General features: G+C 48.7%; 1 protein-coding gene across 3 annotated transcripts in view; it reads right to left on the reverse strand.

Annotated features, from left to right (window-relative positions):
- Vcan (versican) overlaps positions 1–3,806 on the reverse strand; it is a 92,890-nt gene extending 89,084 nt beyond the window's left edge. Inside the window, exon 1 of one of the 3 annotated variants that reach the window (XM_076927114.1) lies at positions 3,348–3,806. The gene's annotated coding sequence lies outside the window, so the exon portion shown is untranslated. The remainder of the gene's footprint in view (positions 1–3,347) is intronic. The other 2 variants (XM_076927116.1, XM_076927115.1) reach the window with 2 other exon arrangements.
- Between the last annotated feature and the right edge of the window lie 2,194 nt (positions 3,807–6,000).

Below are 6,000 nucleotides of genomic sequence, written 5' to 3' on the forward strand. Positions count from 1 at the left end.
ACAGTACTTAGCACAATTTAGGCCATGGCTTTTAGAGAGAATAAAGAAACAAAAAAACCACGAAAATAGACCAATTATAAAGAGAATTTAAGGTTGGAGAGGGGACCATTAAAATCTAGCTCTTCCGAATTAGAAGCTGGAGAATTTAAAGTGAAGAACTTAGTAACAGGGTCCAGTCTACATCACCAGACCCTCCGCAGCGCTACTCCTCCCCACCCCCCCAACCCCCACCCACCCCCCCCACCCCCGCCAACCCAGGTCTTTTATCAGCCATTTGGTCAACTTGTGCTAGACACCTACCCCCTGCCCTGTCTTGACTACTCTAATGATCCCGGTTAATACTCAATTACAGCAGCATCAATTTTATCGCTGGCTAAAAGTGGCCTTTGGAATGTAAATGTATTTCAAAACGAATGCATGAAGCAATCGCAAATTTGTCTCATTTTCATGCCAAGAGTTGACTTAGAATAAATCTTCACTTCTCCTTTTAAAGCAAGAACCGAGTACTTGCATATAACCCCCCCCCCCCAAAAAAAAAAGCAAGAGAAAAAGAGTATTTTAACGGCTTTTAACATGAGCGTTTGGTGCCATGTGAATAGAAGTTGGGGCTGCTCCAGCTTCAGCTAGCCTTTTGGAGCTCTAGGAGGCGCGCCAGCCGAGGTCCCACCCGGGTCCAGCCCAGCCCCGCCCCAGTTGGCTGCAGCCGCTGGAGACCCAGGCTAAGCGGCTCGCCCGAGCAGCTGTGCAGCTGTCTGGGAGCCCAGGAAGTCACACCCGTCTCGCGCCCTGAACTGAAGCTCCAGCCCACGTGGCGGATGGGGAACCCCTGCCGCTGAAGGGAGTGCCTAGCAGGGTCCCTCCTCCAAATCAGGGTGAGCTTTGGGGCGGGGAGGCTAGCCCCGCTCCGGTAGGCGTGGCCGGACCACCTCCGCTTAAGTAGTTCTTTTCCAGGCCAGCACCAGGCAAGGATGCGCTCGCTATCTTTTTCAGCGTAGCAGACACGAAAGTGAGACCAACATTTTGAAAGGAGTTCTTCCGGCTCCTGGCCATTGCATCCATCTGTTTCGTTTTCTTTCCTTTCTTTTTCCGCCTACCCTCCATTGTCCCATTCTTTCCCAGTGGAAAAACTCCTTTCCCTGCCTCTAGGCGCCCGCCTTCTCCCCAGTTTCCACGTGCAACGCGTGTCCTGGTGTTGAGGAAGTTGGGTCTTGAATGAGGAGTAGGGGGATTCTTTTACAATAGCCTGGAACGGAACCCTAGCATTGTGTTCAAGGACCTTAGCGAAATTTGCCACAGCAAGTACCTTTATTACTTTTCTTAAAGATGAGCAAATTGCACCTCAGGAAACCACAAACCTGACTCTGTCGCCTGCGTGGTTAGTCCACCCAGCGGCAGGCGCCGCCCAGAGCGCCGCGGGAAGCCAGACAGATGGAAGAAAAGGAGCTCGTATTTTGGGGACGGCCAAATTCCCTTCTTTTTGTCTCCTCCAAACCCCAAAATTTACTTCCCAGATTCATCAGATTTCTGATGTGGAAAACTATTAGAAGAGAACTCGAGTCTTCTCTCTTTGAACCAAAGGATATGAAATGGTTTTCTGGCCCTATTTTCCTCTTGTGCTGAATTCCTCCATAAGGGGGAGCCCACGCCTACTACAAAACTCCCTATTCCTAGACATCTGGGTTCTGCTAGCCCGAAACACCCAACTGCAAGCAGATCTTAAGGAGCGCACCGCCCCCTTGCTCCTCCCTCTGGGCCTGCCTCCTTGGACAGAGAAGGAAGGGATTTCACACTAGCCATTCATTTGTCAGCCGTGGGGGAGGGGACCCAAAAGCGGAGAGGAGGTAGAAAGGGGCGAGAGAAGACAGAGAAGATGGAGACAGAAAAAGAGACACAAAGATGAGGGGACACAGATAGCGAGTCTCCACTGCGGGTATACTTGAGGCGGTGCAGCCCTGCAGCCTCGGGGGAGATTTCTTCCCCTTTCCTCAGGATCCCGAGAACACGCAGGACACGCGGAGGCGAACGTAGTTGGATCCGAGAGCAAATAGTTTAGGCTATGACATTATTTTCTTACCACTGTTTCTTCTGTATAACCCCCTGAGCGGTCCACGCCCATTGACACCGAGAACAAACCGAGACAACCGGGATGTCCCGGGTCTGCAAGCACCAGAGAAGTCTCTGCAATGCTCACGCCTACACAGGGCAGTGGGACTCTCTTGGCCGGGGCGTCCCCAGAGAAACCCGGCACGCACTCTCCGCAAGCACTCCACCAGCCCGTAAAGTTGCTCAACTCAAGTGGAGAATTGGGAGCGGATGAAGATACAGAAGGGAACAGAGGATTGCTGTAATCCGGGCGAGAAGACTGGACCAATTGGTCCCCAACTCGGGTCTCCACACCACCTTTGTCTGGAGAGTCTTTGGGTCCTGGTTTTCTGGTAAAAATGGGGTGGGGAGACAAGCCCTCATTTCGCTTTACAGGGCGAGGGGCGAAAATACTGCACACCCCTCTGGTTCAGGGAAAGCTTTCCCGCCCAGGAGCCTCCCAGACCTCTACCGTGTTCCAACAACCCCACCCCCATCCATTGCGCCTTCCCGGCTGGCTCGGGCGCACCACGCACAGGACAAAAGAACACAGGGGCAACGTGAGAGAGCTTTGACAGTCCCCAAGTCATCAAAGAAACGCAGCCCCAGGACCCTGCCCAACCCCTGCCAGATAGCCTTCCACATTGCCTGAAGGGTTGGGGGGGAAGGGTCATGTCCGCGCAGGTCTCGGGCAGCTAAAGTACCCTGATGCCTTGTCAAGAGCTGCCCAGGGGTGGCTTTCCAGGAACCAGAGATACTGACCACACACCAGGAGCCAGGAAACCAGGTGGTCTGCCCTACAGTGCTTTCAGGGGCTTGTATCTGGGCAAGTTTGGGGACTCCTCATTCAAACTTTTGCCTCAACCAGTTTAAAGACAACAAAAATCAAGGTGTGAGGAGTCTCTCCCATTCTTCCAACTCATGATAGCAGGACTTTCCTAGGATTTCTCTACAAAAATCCCTCCCCCACTATTCCGTTCGTCCTTTTCCTCCACCCCACCCCGGACTTCTTTTGTCTAGATCTTTTTCAGCACCAAGGTCTATCTGAATTCCTCTCTTTAGCAAGCCTCTTCCAAAGTTACCTTCATGTTTTAAAGTGCGCACATTTTCTTAACTTTGTCTTACAGCGAGTCCTCTTGGCTATAATTAAAGCCGTCTCCCAATTGCAATGTAAGTCTTTCCCCCCTACTAAGCTGGGCGGCTTTCTTTTCCCAACAAGTTTTCCCCCTTTCTTTTAAATGGGGGAACAAAAGAAACGTGATTACCTTGAAAGGCGGCTTACTGCAGTTTGAGGGGAAAATTCACTGCTGAGCTGTGAGAATGGGCTCCGCGTTGCCCGGGAGGATCACATAGGAAGCGCGGCGGCCTGGGGAAAGGATGCAGCGAGTGCGGGATAGAGCTGGAGAGGAGGGAGGATGCGCTGCGAGCCGCAGATCCCTGTCCCAGCGCCTGTCCGCAGCACCCAATGCTCGCAGCTGCTGCGCCCGCGCGCCTTGAGTTCTTCACCCAGAAAGGCTCGGGGCAGCTCGCCTGCAAGTTCAAATGCGGGTTGTGACACCCACCGTCATTATATCACTGTACCGTCAGAGCCGAGGAGGAGACTCAGGAAGAAGGAGGAGGGAGAGGAGGAGGGTTCATTCACAGGCTCCTGAAGCGCTCCGCAGCTCCAGCCACTCCAGAGAGCCCAGTCTTGGAAACAGGCGGAGGGGCGGAAAGGAGCTCCCAGAGCCTGCGGTAGGGACCGCCTGCCTCCTTCTCCAGGCACTCCCACCTCTCAGCGTTTCTTCCTGACTAGAAGTACCAATCGGCTGGGGGGAAATCGGTGCTCCTCATTCAGCGACTCAGTACCACCTCTCTGTGCAGTCTCAAACAACTGCCTTCCCACCCTTACCCACCCCACCCCCTCTTCCCCGCCCTGTGCTGCTACTTCTGAATTAGGGGAAAGGAGTCCCCAGGCTCTGGTGCGGCCGGCAAGCATGAAACAATTAAGTATGGTCAGTTCTTAGGAGCGGACGGGACTCTATAAAAATGAGCCAAGAACTTGCATATACTGTGTTCCTGCGACAACGGAGCTTGCTAGTCCCATCAGAAGAGGTGTCAGGCTCAATGCTCCTGCCAACCTGAAAGAGATACTGAGAAAGTGAGATCCCAAACCCTAGGGAGACTCAAAAGCATTTCGTGTCAGCTCTCCCTAGGGAATTGCCCAATGGGGAGACCGCGGCATCAGGCCCTACACAAAGACCCTGGCAATAAAGGGCTGGACAGGAAATCCCCCCAGGCAATCCCTTGTCCCATTCAAAGAGAATCCTTTCTCTGACACAAATCCTCATCTTTCCTTAAATGTACTTCGCTTCCTTCCTTCTTCCATCCCTCTGTCTTTCACGGGATCTCTTAGAGAATTTTCTGCCTAACTCAGATTTCTTGGACTTATCAGTCTTTCCATGTTGTCACAAAATGAAATCTTTCATGTTCGCGTTTTTTTTTTTTTTTTTTTTTTCCTACTCAGGCTTATCCAGAGATGTAAACAACATCAATATAGGGAAGCACACCCTTCACTGAATCACAAAAGACTCCATTAGGGCCTTAAAGAGCAAAGGGTCAAACAGTTAATACAAAGGATTTCTACCCCTCAGAAAAGAGCGAATTTGAATTTTCCATTACTTTGAAGTCTAGTATGATTTGATGCAGAGAGGACAAAATAAGTCCGCAAGACCTGTCGAAGTGACTCTGAGGTACTGAAACAATTACAAACTTTTCCTCCTACATCAATATGAAAATATCCTTGTAATTATTGGCTCTGAATGTTTTGCTTAGAAAATTAGATCAAGCACAGGGCTTCAGAAACGGTAGTGATTAATGGAGAAAGTTTGTCTTTACTCTGAATTTTCTTTAATTAGATTGGCTGCAACCACAGCTCTAAACTTGTAACCCAGACGTGGTTTCCTTTTCTAAGGTTTGTAGATTCAGTATGATCAGAGATCTTAAGTGATAAACACGTGGTAGATTTATCAGTGCAATTTCATTCTCAGATGTGTATTTCATGTACCCTTTTCCTTGCCACTCACAGTAATGAGTGACCTACGTATGGGCCATTTAGAAATCAGTTTGGCTTGCAGTGACTTATTTAACCTTCATGCAGTGATTATACTACCATTACTAAAACCGAAATTTCATCCCGTTTATTATTTAGAATGAGAGCCACATCAGACTTCAGCCACTGCATTTAACATCTCAACATAACCAGGTATGGAAAGTGACTCGCCCAAGCTTACACAGACCAGAGACGCTTATCAGAACACAACTCTTGAATCAGCAGGAATTCACTCAGAAAGAAGAAAAGTAAAATATAAAGAATTTCCATTGGAATTTATATTTCAAGCATTGGGGTAGGTAGATTTTTCTCTGAAATGCTCCAAGTAGTTATCATTAATCTATTTCTTAAATTCAAGCGAACCTAGTTTCAGTTTTATAGGTAAGTGGTTTGCCCAAAGCTACTTTGTGACAGGTCATTGGCCTAAAAGCTTATCAACCCTGTTACTGCACTCTCCCTTCATAATACACTTGGACAAACAAGTCTACAAAGGAGTAGGGCAGAAGCAACTAGTAATAGATTGATAACTGTTTCCCAGATGTGTTAGTAATCAGTATTTACTGCAAATATCATGTACACATGATAAAATTTCATTGGTTGGATACATTTTTATTGTGAGATGTTTTACTTTATCTTGTCAAATGTGTGAGTTTTACTTTGTCTCCTTTTTTTTTTTTTATTGTGTTTCCTTAGCTGGCAAACATTTATAGTCTCTCCTTCATAGCATCTACAAACAAGAGATACACAGTGCAAGGGACTTTCTTAGACAGGGTCACCTTACTAAGGGATTGACGATAGTGAAGAGTTTTATACCTCAAGTCTTGCCA

This window comes from Arvicanthis niloticus, chromosome 29, assembly GCF_011762505.2.
Source record: "Arvicanthis niloticus isolate mArvNil1 chromosome 29, mArvNil1.pat.X, whole genome shotgun sequence".
Classification (NCBI taxonomy): Eukaryota; Metazoa; Chordata; class Mammalia; order Rodentia; family Muridae; genus Arvicanthis; species Arvicanthis niloticus.